This window comes from Pan troglodytes, chromosome 13 (assembly GCF_028858775.2).
Source record: "Pan troglodytes isolate AG18354 chromosome 13, NHGRI_mPanTro3-v2.0_pri, whole genome shotgun sequence".
NCBI lineage: Eukaryota > Metazoa > Chordata > Mammalia > Primates > Hominidae > Pan > Pan troglodytes.
This window is the reverse complement of record NC_072411.2, coordinates 21,361,719-21,379,634: the sequence shown is the minus strand read 5'-3', so window position 1 is coordinate 21,379,634 and position 17,916 is coordinate 21,361,719.

The window sequence follows — 17,916 nt, the reverse complement described above, 5'->3', positions numbered from 1 at the left end:
GGGGTGTTTTCCCTTAGAGGCTTCAGCTTATCCCTCTGCACTCCTAGCTGCTTTCTGCCGCTGGGCCGCAGCCCCGTTTCTGATGCCACCACGGAAGGGGAAAGCCGAGCAGTCCCTGCTATTTCGTGCTTTTAGGACGCAGCACAAAGTGTGCTGGGCAGAGCTTGGACTTCGAATGCAGATGGCTGGCTTTCTGATTCCCCCTCTGCCACTGAGCAGCGGGGCGTTACTCTGCCTGGCTTCCTCTGCCACAAAATAGGCTTCCAAATGCCGTTTTGCGGGGCTGCTGCAAATGGAATTTGCTCATAGTTGTCCGGGGCCCAGCACTGTGTCTGAAATGCTGTAGATGCTCGATAAATGTACAGAAAGAGGGCCGCAGGATGCAAAGGCCAAAATACTCCAGGAAATACGACGCTGAGCTGAGAGCGCATTGCTCCCTCTACGGTCAGATCTCCGTCCCGCGGTTTTTGCGGTCCCGACTATTGCTGTCGGAGGACGGCAGTGGAGCGACTCTATTCTTAATTCGACTCTTCCACCTGGTGGCGGATTGCTAAAATGCACTTTCGGAGTTGGGATCCAATTTGAATGCCCTGCTCAGAGCAATTTGAGGACTGGAGCCAGAATTGTCACTCTGTTCCACCCTCTAGCCATCCACCCACTTAGTTATTTCAATTGTCCTCCGGGGCTCTCCTCTTTCCCCAAGCTCCCCAGCGGAGTAGACACAGCTGTGAGGCTGCAGGACCGGAAGATTTGCGGTGTTCTTCCCCAGTGGGCTTTCTATGCCCAGAGATCAGGAGGATGGGAGAAAGAGAAGGGAAGGATAGGGGCCACGTGGACTGAAGGAGTAAGAAACCCGAGTCTGGAGACGGAGCTTGCAGTGAGCCGAGATCGCGCCACTGCACTCCAGCCTGGGCGACAGAGCAAGACTCCGTCTCAAAAAAAAAAAAAAAAAAAAAAAAAAGAAGAAGAAGAAAAGGAAAGAAAAGAAACCCAGGTCTTCTGGGGGCTGACGGGTTTCCATGGGGGGCCTTCTCACTTTTTTACTCCCTTAGGAGAGGCAACCGCCTTCCTTGGAGGCCAGGTTTGGAGGCTTCTCCACGAGATCACGGAAGTTCTGCCAACTCCCCAACCTGTCCAATGGGTCCTAGGCTCTTTATGCCTTAGAACAGAAGTCAGGGGACTTGGACACATTATGGAGTGATATGGGACACTCTCTCCTCTTAGAAACAGATGACCCTCCAAGAGGGGCCAGCAGTGGAGCACTGTCTGGAGCATTTTGGGGTCCTGCTTGGAATGCTGTTATCTAACAAGCCTGGGGCGTTCTGGGGTGGCCACCTGGCAGCTTTTGGACCTGAGCCAACAAGTCTCGGTGATTTACCTCGTAGGATCATTCCTTTTGGGCAGTTGGTGGTGAGAAGAACAGTGTGAGGACATCAGTCAACCAGCCATGGTTGGGAGCAGGAGACAGGGGCGCCTTGTATGTGCTCTCCAGGCTGTCCCCACCGCCTTCCATGTGTGATGTCAGTGCCCTGAATCAGAGTACTGGCTGGAAGGCCTTCCCCCCGAGCCCCTGCCACTGGAGCAGGTGGGAGTGTGGGCGTGGGGGGACCCTGGAGGAACATCCTCAAACCTGACACCCTGGTACAGCCCAAGAAACGGGCTGATCATGGCTTCTCTGCCCATCTGAGCCCAGTCAGCATCAAAAGCCCTTTCCAGGCATCCTGGAGAGCACCTTCCCACCAGGATGTCTTATTAATGAAATCAATAATGAAATCATTACCGAGGACATTATCAAATGCTGCTGCCTCTTTTGGGAGCTGCTGCTTAGAAAACAGAGGAAGGATGGGCTTTTCCCAAAACTCATGTTGAACGGTTTCAAACATCCAGAAAAGTTGAAACAACAGGTCTATGTCACTTAGATTCTACAATTCTTAATATTTTGTCATGCTTGGTTCCTTTCCACCTTTTCCATAGATGTAACACAGATATACGTAGATACACACACACGCATGCACACATGTTTTTATGTGTGTGGGTCAGTTTGAAAGTTGCTGACTCGGTGACATTTCACCCTCTTTAACAGACATCTCTTAAGAATAGGGATATTCTCCTCTGTAACCATGAGACCATTATTGTACTTAAGAAAGTCACCAACAGTTCAGTAATACCTAATATTCAATCCATTTTCAAATTTTCAGAGTTGTCGCCTAAATGTCTTTGATGGCTGATTTTTTTTTTTTTTTTTTTGAGCTGGGATCCGATCAAGATCACATATTACACTTGCTGGTTATGGTCTTTTGTCTTTAGTCCCTTTTAATTTAGAAGGATTCAGCTGGGCGTGGTGGCTCATGCCTGTAATCTCAGCATTTTGGGAGGCTAATGTGGGTGGATCACCTGAGGCCAGGAGTTCGAGACCAGCCTGACCAAAATGGTGAAACCCTGTCTCTACTAAAAATACAAAAATTAGCCAGCATGGTGGTGCACACCTGTAGTCCCAGCTACTTAGGAGGCTGACGCAGGAGAATCACTTGAACCTGGGAGGCGGAGGTTGCAGTGAGCCAAGATCGTGCCACTGCACTCCAACCTGGGTGACAGAGAGAGACTGTCTCAAAAAAAAAAAAAAAAAAAAGAAAAAAAATTAAAAGGATTCTCTGGCCTTTTTTTTAAAAAAAAGAAATCTTCATGTCATTGACATTTTCAGAGCACGCAGATCAATTGTTTTGCAGACATTCTCTCACTTTGACTCTGTTGGGTCTTTTTCCTTCATGACTAGAATCAGGTTTTCTGCACAAATCCTATGTGGGGAATGTGGGGTCCTTCTTGGTGCATGGCTTCAGGGCACATGAGGCCAGGTTGTTGGACTAACAGTGATGCTGGTGACATCCCCTGGTTAGGGTGATGGTAGGCAGATCGATGTGTCATCTCCATCAGTATTGTTTCTGATGTCCTCATGGCCCCAGCATTAGTCAGTGGAAACCCATCAGACAACTTCCTATGTCTGTTTATCCTGGCCCTGATTAGTCTTCAATAACACCCTTGTTTCTGGCACCAGACATCCAAGATTTGCCTTGTCTCTTCCAGCCCAGACCTGGAACCACCTATTTCTCCAGGGAGGCCTGGTTATATGAGTGGAGAAGGGTATTTAAAAATCCAAGACTGGGACCTAACTGTGCTCCTCACTAGTAGACAGAGCTGGGCAATGGGCATATTAACTCAGGAGTGGATGCTGGTGCCAGGAAGAGGGTGTGGGACCCAGGCCAGAGGCACAGTCAGAGGTGTTGGCTGAGTGTCCGAAACCAGGGTCTGAGAAGGTCTGGAGTTGCTGGGAGAGCTGATAGGCACCACCTTTGGGATTTTTCCTGACTTCAAACTCAATGACTCCACAGAGCCTGTGGCGAGATGCCTAAGTGATTAACTTCTGAGCAGGGCTGGAAGAAAGGCTTTGGGGCGCTGTGAGGTTGAGACCTTGGTGTGGAGGGAAATGTGGGCCTGTACTGCTCAGTCAGCCTCTAAGATGGGTGGGCTGCACACAATCACCCCTTCCCGGTCAGTGCTAGAACTGGGAGTGGGGTGGGGAGGAAGTTGAGGGCCAGTCAGAGAAGAAGGAGGGGTGAGGGGGTGCCCCGCTGTGGGATCCCTGCAGTTGGGACCCCCATAAAAAGGCATCAAAACAAACCTGAGGCCAGGTGCAGTGGCTCATACTTGTAATCCCAGCACTTTGGGAGGCTGAAGTGAGTGGATCACCTGAGGTCAGGAGTTTGAGACCAGCCTGGCCAATGTGGTGAAACCCCGTCTCTACCAAAAATACAAAACTTAGCCGAGCATGGTGGCGCATGCGCCTGTAATCCCTGCTACTTGGGAGGCTGAGGCAGGAGAATTGCTGGAACCTGGGAGGTGGAGGTTACAGTGAGCTGAGATTGCACCACTGCACTCCAGCCTGGGCGACAGAGCGAGACTCTGTCTCAAAAAACAACAACAACGACAAACAAACAAACAACAAAAAAACCCCACAAACCCGAGCATCACCACCAGCTTCCTAGGACTCCCAAAAGCAGGGTGGGAGCCAAGAATTCTCCATGGAGGGGAAGAGGTCCCAAGCCCCCACAGATTGGGGCTCCGCTTTGATCTGTCTCAGCTGGTGGGCCCAGCGCAGCAGGAGGGCCAGCAGAGAGGAGCACGTTTACACTGAGCAGTGCACCTTGGAGGTTGTTTTGTGGCTCTGCACAGAGAGGCGTCTAAAGCTTCTTTATGACTGCAGCGTTCCATTGTGTGGATTTACCAAATGTTATCTCATTTTATCCAACCAGCACCCTATTGATGGCTACTGAGACTGCTCCCAGAGTGTTTTGCTATTACAAACTGTATTCTGATGAATAGTCTTGTACATGGGTTTTTGTGCATTAATAAGAGTTTGTCTTGGGATACATTCCTACAAGTTGAAATGCTGATTCAAAGGCATTATTTAATTCCTCAAGCTGCCTTCCACAGAGGTTGCACCCTCCTACTACCATTGGCAACATGAGTGCCTGATTTGGAAGGCTGGCGGAGTAAACACATTGTGGTCCCTACCAACATGGCTGCTGTGGTCCCTACCAAGATGGCTGCTGTGCTCCGGGCTGGGTGAGCACACCAGATGTGCACAGAATCAGATCAGGTCTCAAGCACAAAGGCACAGGTGCCCTTCCTGGCAGCTGCTTGCAATGGCAATGCCCCAGCAGCTGCCTGTCTCTCCTGACATGCTTAAGGGTGCAGGCCGAGGAAGGCCCAGTGGGCTGTCTGCAAGTTGAGGGAGGCACTCAAGGCAGAAGTCAAGTGCTCCTGGGTTGCAAGCCTGGAATAAACTGGAATGGTTGCTGGGACAAGGAGCCTCATGCAGGCAGGGGTGGCATGTTTCCAATGTAACCATCATGGAATATATGTAATCATAGCAGTGTAATGATAATGCTATGCAATTTTTGTCTCCCCTTGACTCCAAATCCATGCTGGGGGCTAATTCTTTGCCTAGCCCTTTGTGAATTTCAGGGCATTTCCCCATGACTTTTCTTGTCACCCTTAGGTAATAAAAAGTACTCTGGTTCCCTTAAGTCATACGAGACAGACCCAGATCTGCATAAATGTGTTCAGTTCAGTGTAATGAGTAAAACTTTCATTAATAGGCATGCTTCTCCATCCCCAGCCTGACACACTGGCCTCCTGGAGGTGGGTGGGAGTGGAGCTGCTTCTCTCCTTCCTCCAGGAGTCCCTTGCCTTTGTCCGCCACCTTGTCACCGCTGGGCTCCGGGGTGAGGGTGGAGGGAGGAGAGGTGTGTGGGGCAGGGCCGGGGGGAGGGATTCTGACACACTGATCCGATGTTGGTTGGGCACTTGGGCTGGCAGGTGGTGGAATCTGGCATTTCGGTACAGCGGCTCTCTAGCTCCACCTTCCCTTGACCAGGCTAACGCTGCTCTCTGGCTCATTGCTTACAACTCTCTCTGTAGCCCCAGGCATCCAGCCATGTGTCTGTCTTCCCTGGGTGATGTCCTCTAGCCTCTGCAGGAGGCCTTCTCAGGCACGAGCTATGAGGAACCCACATCAACCTCTTTCGTCCCAGCATGCTCTGAGTGCCGCGGAACTCCCCATGACAGAGCAGCCAGCAGCCTCTCTCATCCTTCCTGTTCCTCAGGTGTCACTCAGACATCTGCCCACTGTGCCCAAACTGCAGCTCTCCAGTCGTCACCTGAACATCCCTTGTTTTTGACTTCTGGTAAAAAGAAGAGCTGCCAGCACCCCAGTGACGTTTTCCAAGGAAACCCCCGTCCCCTCCTCCCTGACCTCCACTTCCCGCTAAACCGCTTTTTGAATATGCCTTCTTTGCAAGTCCTCGTGGGGTTCTTGCACCTCACCTTTACCAGGTCATAACTCTTGTTTTGTGGCCTCAGCCAAAATGGAAACCCAAATGGCTGGCAATGTCTGAAGAGGGACTGACATTTCGGATGACTATAAGTGAAGTTCCTTGGTGTCATTTCCATCATAGCACTTACCCTGTAGTGAAATGAGCTTAGTGAGCGGCTCTCACGGACAGCCAGTCTTGTGGTCACTTAGGGTTTTTTTTCTTTTTCTTTTTTGAGACAGGGTCTCATTGTGTTGTCCAGACTTGCCTGGAACTCCTGGGCTCAAGAGATCCTCCCGCCTCAGCCTCCCATGTAGCTGGGACTACAGGTGTGCACCACCGCACCCGGCTCCTAACTCACTTATGTTTACATGACCAAAAATACACATTTGTTTGCAGGGTTTCTTAACTATCAATGTGTCCAGCTTCCAGTGGAAATTGACTTATGTTTCTGCTTTTTAAAATCTGCAGGGGGGACCTCAATTATTTCAGCTTCCTGGTACATCTCTTCCTCTTTCTGGAACTCTAGGGAGGAGCGGCTTTCTTTCTGCTGGGGTTGCTGACCTGCTGGGGTGTCAACCAGGAGATGCTGTGGGCCCTCTTCATCCCTCATGAGAACAGTCTGCCTGACACCAAAGGCATCTCAGAGAAAAGCAGAGGCAGAGGTGGAGAGAATCTGAGCTGGTGCCAGACAGCACCCGTACACTCAGATCCAGCTATACCTGAAGCCGTGGCTCTACCCAGGACTTTTCACTGATGTGAGTCAGGATCCAAATCTGGAGGCTTGAAAATCCAGCCCTTTCCTTCTTTCCTCCTTCTTAGTACAATCATGGAATCTAACATTACATGAGACCGTCCATATTTGTTGAGCTGATATTGACTAAACTGGATTCCATGTTGTGTGGTAGGTCCTGTGCTGGCCACTGCAGTCCAGCACTGAATCAGACATGGCCTCCGCTCATAGGCAGCACCCAGTCCTGTTAGCAGCCAGTATTCTCCTCCAGACTTCTACCTTGACTCTAAGCCCTCAATTTTCAAAAATTGGACTTAGAACTGGTGTGGGTTCCACAAAGATTCCTAAAATTTGCTTCCGCATTGGCTTCACTTGTTGTTATTGTCCCTGCCTTACAGATCTCTTCATATCTTCACTCCCAGCCAGGAAAATAAAACACAGACAGGAAAATAAAACACAGTGGGCACTGGTAGGGTGGAGTCTTGTGACCAAGACAGCCTCAGCCCATCCTCCATGGACTAACACTCCAATTGGTCAACCAAGTGGTGGTAAACGTAGCAGTAGGACTCATGATTGAACCATCAAAATTCATGAAATTAACTGTGCAGTTGGTGAAACGTGTTATAGTTCCATCTGTGCTGGGACAATGCAAACTTCACCACATTTTAATCCTGAGTGCTGAAATGAAGGTGTTGCAGCTGGAGAGGTGTGAAATTAATGAGAGAGCATGGAGGTGAACCAAGAAAATAACGAATCAGTCCCTTCCCTGCTCTCTGCTGGTTTCAGACTCCTGAGGGCAGAAGTGCTCGAATGGGCAGACATTTGTCTGGTAGCTCTTAGGTGAACTATATGGAACTATCGATACTCAACTGTTGATCTGCAAAAATGGCAATTTCATATGGTCTGAACTACTCCTGCCATAATCTTTTTTTTTTTTTTTGAGACGGAGTCTTGCTCTGTCACCCAGGCTGGAATGCAGTGGCACAATCTTGGTTCACTGCAAGCTCCACCTCCCAGGTCCATGCCATTCTCCTGCCTCGGCCTCCCAAGTAGCTGGGACTACAGGTGCCCACCACCACACCTGGCTAATTTTTTGTATTTTTAGTAGAGATGGGGTTTCACCGTGTTAACCAGGATGGTCTCGATCTCCTGACCTCGTGATCCTCCCACCTCGGCCTCCCGAAGTGCTGTGATTACAGGTTTGAGCCACCGCACCCAGCCTACTCCTGCCATAATCTTGCAAAACTGGATATTCTAAAGGAAACCAATCCTGATTGATAAAGTGTGGAATTCAGTTGCTCTGTGGATCTTCTACCACAAACACGAAATTTAGTGTCAAGGACATTTTGGTGGTCTGGAGATGGGGTGAGGATGTAATGGTACATCAGAAATGTCCCTTCCCCATGCTCTGTGTAAGGTGGTCACATGAGGGCCTGACTTGGAGAAGACCCTGCAACAGGAAGACTCATAGAACCTTGCAAAGTCTCTGCTTCAAGTCAGCCTTAAAGGGGGAACATGGCCCCATTCTTATGATATGGTGTCACCACATAGCTAGAGAATTCCAATGGCCTCCTCCTCCTCTGGGTCATCACTTTAACTAAGTACGGATTGAATTCTTAGAAGTAAAGGATGGAGCCCATAGCATGTGGTTTGGTGTAAAACAAGAACTCAATAAGCCTAGCTACCATTATGTTTCTAGTAATAGTTTTTAGACACATTCTAAATTTCTCCCAGGGTTGAATCAGGGAGGACAGGATGACAGACATGGGCTCTATATAAAGAAAAATGTTCTCCCAGTCAGAGCTTGCTGAGGTTGCAAAGGCTGCTCCACAGAACAGAGCATCCGCCATTGCTGGAGGAATGGAGCCCAGTTGCTTTCTGTGTGTAGATGCTGCAATAAGTGCTTTCTATCTCTTACCTTAGCTTGTTTTTCCTAAAACCTTCAGGCACACAAAGATGGCACAGCTTGAAAGTAATGAGCCAGGGTTCCAATTCACAGCCCATCAATAAGCCACCACCCTTCCCACACAAATGACAGCATGAAGATCTGTGAACAGTACAAGAGGACCTACGGTCATCCAGAATAAACACAACAGAACATTACCCAGAGTTCCTTTTAGGGTTGGTGTGGCCAAATGGCTCAGCAGAATGTAAAAGATGGTGTTCTATGTATCTTTCAGGAAGTGTCTTCAAGGGAGGGGTTGTGCCTTGTTTGATATCTTTCTACTTCCTACATGCTAGAATGTGGATGTGATGGCTGGAGCTTGAGCAGTCAACGTGGCCCATGAGGCAATACCCTAAGAATGGCAGAACAGAAAGAGAAAAGCTACTTGAGTCCTGAAAACTTGCTGGAGCAGAGCTGCCTTACCGGCTCTGTGCTGCTCATCTCTGCACTTCACTATGAGAAAGAAAGAAACTTCCATCTGGTTTTAGCGTTTGTCATTTCAGTTTTCTGTGACAAGCAGAGTAATCTAACTGAACCGATGTGTTGTGCGAATACAGCAGTGTGCTGTATTCATTCTACTGACGGTGGTCATTTAGGTTGGATCCACCATTTTGCTATTACAAACAAGGAAGCTCTGAATACCTGGGCACTTGTCTGCCGGTGTGCTCATGAGAGGGTTTTGCTAAGGTGTTAGCAGATGTTCATCTTCAGCTACCCCAAACTGTGCAAAGGCTTTGTAAAGCAGTTGCACGAATCTACCCTCCCACTAGGGGGCGTGCGAACCCCCTCCTCCCAGGGCCTCCACTCCCACCCTGGGTATTGCCAGACTTGGGGCAGTTATTTATACTCCTGATACATTGAACACAATTTAAAATTCCTATAGAGTGAGCCTGGATAGGTAAATTACAACTGTATATGATGAAACACTGGGCAGCCATGAACAGGATGCTGTTTTCCAGGAACGTCTGACGATGGGAACGTTGATCTTAATCATGCCAGGTGAAAAGCTTGAGGAGCCGTGCGCACAGCCGGTGAAATGATCATCAAAGAATGGGCTGCGGCAGGCTGGAAGGTAATGAAGGTGACTTTCATGTTCTTCTTCATCTTTTGTATTATCCAAGTTTTTCACAGATGGCCCCATCCTGTTTTGTTCAGAATAAAAGGGTAGAAAAGATGATGGATTTTTGTTTTTTTTGTTTTTTTTTTGAGATGGAGTCTCGCTCTGTTGCCCAGGCTGGAGTGCAGTTGCATGATCTTGGCTCACTGCAACCTCTGCCTCCCGGGTTCAAGCAATTCTCTGCCTCAGCCTCCCGAGTAGCTGGGATTACAGGTGCCAGCCACTGCTCCTGGCTAATTTTTATATTTTTAGTAGAGATGGGGTTTCACCATCTTGGACAGGCTGGTCTTGAACTCCTGACCTCTTGATCCACCTGCCTTGGCCTCACAAAGTGCTGGGATTACAGGCGTGAGCCACCATGCTCGGCCGATGATTATTTTAAAACAGCAGCCCCAGGTGGGTTGACAGACAGGAGGGAGAGCCCAAGGGGCTGGTCAGATGGAAGTGCCGCACCAGGGGACAGGCTCCGGGGCGCGTGTGGGAAGCGGCACAGTGGCGGCGAGGCAGTGGGCTCTGTGCCACTCCTGCTCCGTGCCGGCAAGGCTGGGCCCTGGGCAGGGGCGGTCACCACCCCTTGGCTCAGTTTCCTCACCTGTGAACTGGTCACAGTGATGGCTTTGACCATATGGGCCGTGGTGAGGCTGATAAGATGCTGAGGGACGAACTCCAATGCAGATCATTCACTCCAGGGTCATAGCCTTCCACCCGGCCCTCCACAGGGCAGACAGTGAAGGACTTGGAGGCAGCTCTGTGGCCGAATGCCAGGAAGGGATTTCAGCACTCTTTGTGGAGGGATATTGGAGTAGAGGCTTGAGAAGCTGAGGCTGCAGGGATCTGATGTGCATCAGAGGGGTGGGGCTCTGGAAATGGACTCCTCTCCATGCCCTTGGGGGCTCTGCTGCTTTCTCAGCAGACAGAGCCTCGAAAAGCCTGCCATTGCAGGCATCCATCAATATCTGCCAAGCACCTCCATGGGCCAGGCCCTACTCTGGGTGTGGGACTGAAGAGACTTGAAGACCCCTTGTCAGGCTGGCACTGCAAGGTGGGGCTGGGGCTGCGGGTGCGGCTGGGGCCATGGGAGAGGCTGGCTTTGCTTGCTTGTAGCCCCAGTGAGAAGATTTGGAAAGCTCTGTGCCCTGCAACATTTGCCTGGGCCTTCTCTGGCCCTCAGCTGGGATCCCTGCTGCTCTCTTCACACTCCCAGCCCACTCCCTGTGTATAAAATGCAGGTTGCCTGGGACCTTCAAAACCCAAAGCTAATCTTATGCCTGGCCTTGGTCATGGATGGTGACTGATTCCAGGATTATCACAGGGAAAGGAGGCCCTGGGACCCAACACCCTCCTGCAGCCTCTCCCCCAGCCCAACACACCCCTGCAGCCTCTCCCCCAGCCCAACACACCCCTGCAGCCTCTCCCCCAGCCCAACACCCCCCTGCAGCCTCTCCCCCAGCCCATCACCCCCCTGCAGCCTCTCCCCCAGCCCAGCACACCCCTGCAGCCTCTCCCCCAGCCCAGCACACCCCTGCAGCCTCTCCCCCAGCCCAACACACCGCTGCAGCCTCTCTCCCAGCCCCTGTCCCGTGTGTCATTGCAGTGCTTGGATCTGTGATGGGAGAGATGGGAAAGGTGCTATCACGCTGGGGTATACAATCTCGTCTCTGGCCAGACTTGGACCCCAGCATGGCTTGGCTTCTGCTCTGCCTTCCAGCCATATAACCCATAAAACCTCCTTAATCACTGCTGCCAGATCCTTCTGTTGGCTGAGAGGTGACTCCTTTTAGGAGGAATGTCCTGGAACTTTTCATGAGCTAACAACCCAATGAATAACAAGTCAGCATTTATAAAGTGAACATTTTCACTCAAAAAAATGCTGCCTGGTTTTACTCAACAGAGCATTCGTGAAATGATTTTTTCCCCTAGAAAAAATGACAATTTATAGCTCAATATAAGTGAAGCACATCAGATATGGAAGAAATAAAGAGCCAGATAAACCGAATGCTGGCCCATGTTTTGATCGTCAGCGGTAAATATGAAGGTTGGGAAACAATTTGTGTGAAGTGAGCCTTTTTTTTTTTTTTTTAACTTGCTGTTCTGTGCAGTGGGTGGAGATTTTGGCAGGATGGATAATGCAATCCAGTTCATTTATGTTATGCTTCTGATTCTCCAGAAAGTTATGTAAACCCCTGTGAAATAAAACATGCCAGTCTCCAGATCGCGGAGAAGAAACTGATTGTGACTGAATTGTTCAGCAGTCAGGCCTGGATGCATAGCGAGCTGACAGAGTGGGAAAAGGTTAAATGGACCTAACTCACCAAAGGCAGACACAGAGTCTCCAATTCTGAGGTGTCAGAGGCAGAGGCCGGGGCAGACAGAATTCTGAGATCGCCTTGCCAAGGTCCCTGGTACACATGCCCCATATGATCCCCTCCCCTGCAGTGTGGGCAGGACTGTGAATATTATGGGATTTCCTCCTGTGATTAGGCTACATTATATGACAAAGGCAAAGAGATCTCACAGATGTAATTAAAGTCCCAGATTAGTTGACTTTGAGTTCATCAACAGGTAGACTATCTCGGGTGGGCCTGACCTAATCAGGTGAGACTGAAAAGGGAGTGTGATGGGAAGGAAGAGCCCTGAAGCCTGGAAGACTGTCCTGCTGGCTGTGAAGAAGGGAGCTGCCCTGTGGTGGGGGGCGGGGCATGTAGGAGCTGAGCATGAGCCCAACCAGCAATCACCAAACCACCAAAACCAATCCACAACCTCACAACCCTGCATCTCTTGTCCCTGGGACCTGGCTAGCCCCACGCAACACCTGCTCACATCTCTGGCAGCTGGGAGGAAGCTGGAAGCAAGGACAGGTGGGAGCTAGCTGGCTGGACAAGGCCAGGATGGGCATCCACAGCAGAGGGAGAAAAAAGGCCAAAACCAATTTCATTAGCACACACCATCACAAAGAGGTTCACTTCACAGTATCATCCTTCTAGGTGGCTCAAAGTACCACTTGTGGTTTTCCTACTTTGTACATATAAGTCTGTGCCACAATTGTAAAAGATTTTGACAACTGTTTTTCAGGATCATTGGTTTCCCTTGCTGTCCTTGCATCATTTCAGAATCTAAACACACTGATCTGAGGAAGGCACCATAGGCTGCCAGAGGGGCCAAAAGCTCCGGGACACAGGGCAGGCCAAGAGCCCCAAGGCAGGGCCAGAAAGAAGACAGTGGGAGGCAACTGCAGGTTTGCTATGATGCTCTGATGGCCTAGCGTGGGATGGGGAAGGAGACAGAAAGGAAGGATATTTTAAGCTGTTTTAAATTAAAGACTGCCCTCAAGCCTTCAGACTAAAGCAATGTGGTCTAAATAACAGTGACCAGAACACTGACCAAAAAAAATGTAGCAATATACAACTAAAAATTGGAATCTGCCACAGTGTAGTGTTAACAATTAGAAAAGAGGCGAGAAATAAGTGAATTAGAATTATAAGTTACAAATAGTTCTAGGAACATCAAATTTTGGAGAAGCCTGGAGATCTTTTCAACTTCTGCTCCTCATGGATCGGGGTCCGTAAACCCCAATCCAAAACTCCTGGGGCCAGCTGTGGTTTGGAACACAGAATGTTCAGATTTTAAACAACACTGCCAGTCACAGAACACCCTCAGGGGGGCCTGGGGAGCACCGCTCATCAAACTCGCCAAGCTTTCTCCACCATGATGAACGACCTCCCACAAAGCGGGATGAGTCAGACCAGAAATGGCTGCAGTTTGGGACAGGGCAGGTGTCGCTACCTAATGATTTCCTTTAAAAATCGAATTTTGGGCCAGGCACTGTGGCTCATACCTGTAATCCCAGCACTTTGGGAGGCTGTGGCGGGCAGATCACCTAAGATCAGGAGTTCGAGACCAGCCTGGCCAACATGGTGAAACCCCATCTCTACTAAAAATACAAAAATTAGCCGGATGTGGTGGCAGGCACCTGTAGTACCAGCTACTCGGGAGGCTGAGGCAGGAGAATCGCTTGAAGTGGGGAGGTGGAGGTTGCAGTGAGCTGAGATTACGCCATTGCACTCCAGGCTGGGGGACAAGAGCGAGACCCCATCTCAAGAAAAAAAAAAAAGAAAGAAAAAAGAAAAAAACTGAATTTTGAGGGAGCTTTTTGGATTTCAATATTGAGTATGAGGAGCTAAGGATCAGGAACAGAGGATAAGTTGGCCTGTACCTCTCCAAGTTCTGATGCTCCCAGAGCTAGAGCTAGAATACTCGCTCAGCACTGATTGGTGTCTGCAATTCACAAAACAAGTTTACCTGTGGGGTCTCATCTGATCATGCCCCAGGTAGATCAGGGCAGAAACCCCAAACAGGTGTCTGGGGCCATAGGCTTTCAGCCTCTCACCCCGCCCGCAGTCCCTCCTTGTTCCCCTGCATGACCTCTGTCCCACGCCTCGGCCCACGTGGCTTCCTCTGCTGTGGATGCCTGTCCTGGCCTTGCCCAGCTAGTGAGCTTCCTGAGTCCTACAGAGGAGCAGCTCCTTTCTGCTGCTCAGGATGTGAGCAGGTGCTGCATGGGGTCAGCCAGGTCCTGAAGAGAGAGGGTGGAAGATTGTGAGATGTCCAAGATGGGTCTGGCTGGTGAGTGGAGTGTGGACCCAATCTCTCCTCCTGGGCAGTTCATGCAGGCTTGGGTGGGGCAGCCTGAGCTGTAGAGTGGGGTTGGCTGGTACCCGGGGCGCGCCTGCCTTCTCTCCTTTGGTGAGCAAGTGTACTCTCACTACCACAGGGAAAACCTCCCCTGGAGCCCTCTGAAAGCCACAGGCCATATCATCTATTTCTAATGAGGTATAATTGTGGACAGGAATGGGGGCCTTGAGGCTTATAAGGAAAGCACACTCCACATCTGGGCTTTGCAATTGGGGCCCACTTTTACTGGCTGTGCCCCTTGGGATAAGCCCAGCCCAACCCTCAATAGCTGGCAGTGACCCATTTGGCCAGCCCCTGGGCTGCTCCCCAAACCTCCCCTTGCTCTGTGCATCTGCAGAGGCCTGAATGCCCCCTCAAGGCACACTCCAGGCCCTGTTCAGGCAGACCAGACCCTACACTGAGCTGGCCCTGCTCCCATCCTGCTGAGCCTCCATTAATGCTGTTTGGTACGGAACCAGCTCCAAACAGACAGCAGCCCTCAGTTAAAAGTATGAACAAAGAAGGCACTAGACCAAGCACATCAGCCAGGGCTTGTGCTGGGCTGAGGATGGGTGCCCACTGACTCCAGGGAGCTCCTGCTGTGAGTTCAAGACTGCACTCGGTGGTGAGGGACATGTGAGGCAGGAACATGACTGAGAGGCAGCGGGAAGAAACAAGAGTCATCCATCATGAAACCTGTGCCCTCGTGGAGGAGCCGGCCTCCCGTGTGAAAACAGCCCTGCTGACCAGGGGTAGAAGAATCGGTGGTGGCTTCAGTTTATGACCACCCTCCAACAACCCAGTAATGGAGGGCATATTATTATTATTAATTTTACTATTATTTTTAGGGATGAGGTCTCACTCTTGCCCTGGCTGAAGTGCAGTGGCGCAATCACAGCTCACTGCAGCCTCTTATTCCTGGGCTCAAGTGATCCTCCTGCCTCAGCCTCTCTAGTAACTGGGACTACAGGTGTGCACCACCACAGCCAGCTAATATATTTGCTTTTTTAGCGACAGGGTCTCACTATACTGTCCAGCCTGGTCTCAAACTCCTCGGATCAAGTGATCCTCCCACCTCAGCATCATGAGTAGCTGGGATTACAGGTGTGAACCACTGTGCCCAGCTCAAGGGAAGGAATACTATTATGCCCATTTTCCAGATGAACAAGCAAGCTCATAGAATTTAAGTCGCTTGTCCAAGATCAATTATTAAGTAAGTAGCAGAGCTGGGATTTGAAATCAGTTTTGCCACGCAGTAAAGGCTACTCATTTCCAAGCTGCTCCTGGCCAGTGGCCCATTGAACTCAAATGGGGACGGGGACACACACACACACACACACACACACACACACACACACACACGTGGGTTCAGGAGGAACAGTACTATGCATATCGACCACCAGGTGGCGCCCCAATGCCACAGTTGGGACACCTGACTCCACAGCAGTTCTTCCGAGAAGAAAATCGAGGGCCGGTCTGGAAGGAGGGGAGGGAGGCCCGCGACAGTGGGTTCTGTGCGTCTGACCTAGCCCTTGTCCAAGAGCCCAGGTGTGTTGGAGGCTTGAGTCAGGATGAACCCAGCATAGCAACAGACACCGAGTACAGGGGCTTCACCTGCAACGGTCTATGTTCCGGTTGCTTTCCCTGCCTTGTGCGTGTGGCAGGTAGCCCCAGGCTGGCCTGAGTTTCCTGGTCGGCTGTATGTCTGGTGTTTCTGGCTCAGTGCTGAGCCTACAAGGCCGCCTGCTTCATGGCAGGCATTTCACGGCACGATGTTGCCTCCTGCTTTCTAGTCTTTTAGAAAGCACACACGCAGGTGTGCCAGAGGGGGCACTTCGTGTGTCTCCCAGAGCTGAACATGGATTCTATTTCTTGTGTCTACTGCACCAGGACGCTGGGCCTGAGTGCATTCTGGTTCCCGCTGCTCACTGCCATGGGCTCTGTGGTTAGGGCCTTGGGTGATGCTGCAGAGTGTGAGGACTGTGAGGAGCGCACGTGCGTGTGTGAGCGCCTGGTCTCGGATGTCCTCAGAGGCATCCGTGCATGAGTTCCACTGTGGCTGTGCCCACAGGCCCTTCAGGCCCCCAAATTCCCCTGCAGCTTCTCAGCCACCCTAGGAGCATGGGCAAGGAGAGCACGTGATGGCTCCCGTGCCCCTCGATGGCACAGGAATCTCCGCAGTGCCATGGTCATCTTCTGACACTCAGGCACTCCATGGGGCACAGGCTCAGTTCCCCTCTGCCCTCGGGTCCTGAAAGCCCATCTTGGGCTTTTCACCTTGGGATCCACCACATGCCTCCTCCTGTGGACCCTCCCTGTCTCTTCATTCTCCCCTCGGCCTGGGCACCCATGGTCCGGTCTGGGTAAGGTGGAGAGGCTGATGTTCTCCCGCTGCCCCTTCCCCAGCATGTTATTGCACCAGGTACGTGCTACCTCCTGCGACAGCAGATTTTTGGCAGCCGAAGACCAGGAAAGGCCAGCATTGTTGTTCTCCATGGTATGCACACATTTTTGGTGGTCCCAGCGACTTAAGGTGTGGACGGCTTTTGGGGGTGTCCAGGCATGCAAAGCATCCTGCAACACAGAGGAAGATCAGAACTACAAACAGCAGGCATCCTCTGCACCCCCACCGGGAGCCAGCTGGGCCAGCAGGACACTCTCACGCTGCAGCGTCCCTCCCAGGGGAGGAAGAGGAAGCAGGGCCAGGGGAGGGGCTTCAGGGAGACGTGGCCAGGGACCTCAGGTTAGAGTTCATTTCTCCCATAGGGGCAGGGGCAGGTGGGTGGAAACGAGGACCCTCCACTGAGGGCATGTGCTTCTTGAATCAGGATTTGGGGGATCAGGGTTCAGCTTGGAGAGGAATCTGAAGAAGCCCCGGGCTGGCTGAACAGGGCCTGGTGGGGACAGACACTGAGAGGGGAGGGTATAAGGGGCATGGCAGGGAGTGGAATTGGCCATCCCTCAGGCATCTTCCTTCCCCTCCTGACCAGGCCAAGAATTGCCTCTGGAGGGTTTTGTTTTTTCATTTTTGTTTGTTTGTTTTCATAGAGATGGGATCTCACTATGTTGCCCAGGCTGGTCTCAAACTCCTGGCCTCGAGCAATCCTCCCACCTTGGCCTCCCAAAGTGCCAGGATTACAAGAATGAATCACTGTGCCTGGTCTGGATTTTTTTTTTTTTTAAACTTATTTTGGAGACCTACACCAAAGTGAACAGAAGAGAATAATGAGCCCCGGGCATCCACCCTCTAACTCCACCAACCCTAACGCCCTAACCCCCAGCCAGTTCTGTCCCATCTGCACCCCCCACCAACTCCCCTCTCCTGCATTACTTAGAAGCAAAACCAGGCCTCACAGCATTTCATCTGGAAATATTCCAGTACATGTCTCTAAAAGGCGGCAGGGCCAGGCCGGCATCATCAGAGCTCAGGTTCCAGATGTTTCGTCTGAGGGTGGCAGAATTTCCTTTCCCATTTGCTTGAGTCAGGCCCCATACCAGCTCCACCCAGAGGGACTGAGTGTGGTCTCTCTCCAGCCTCTCCTTCTCTTTCTTTTTTCACTTTTCATTTTGAAATAATTTC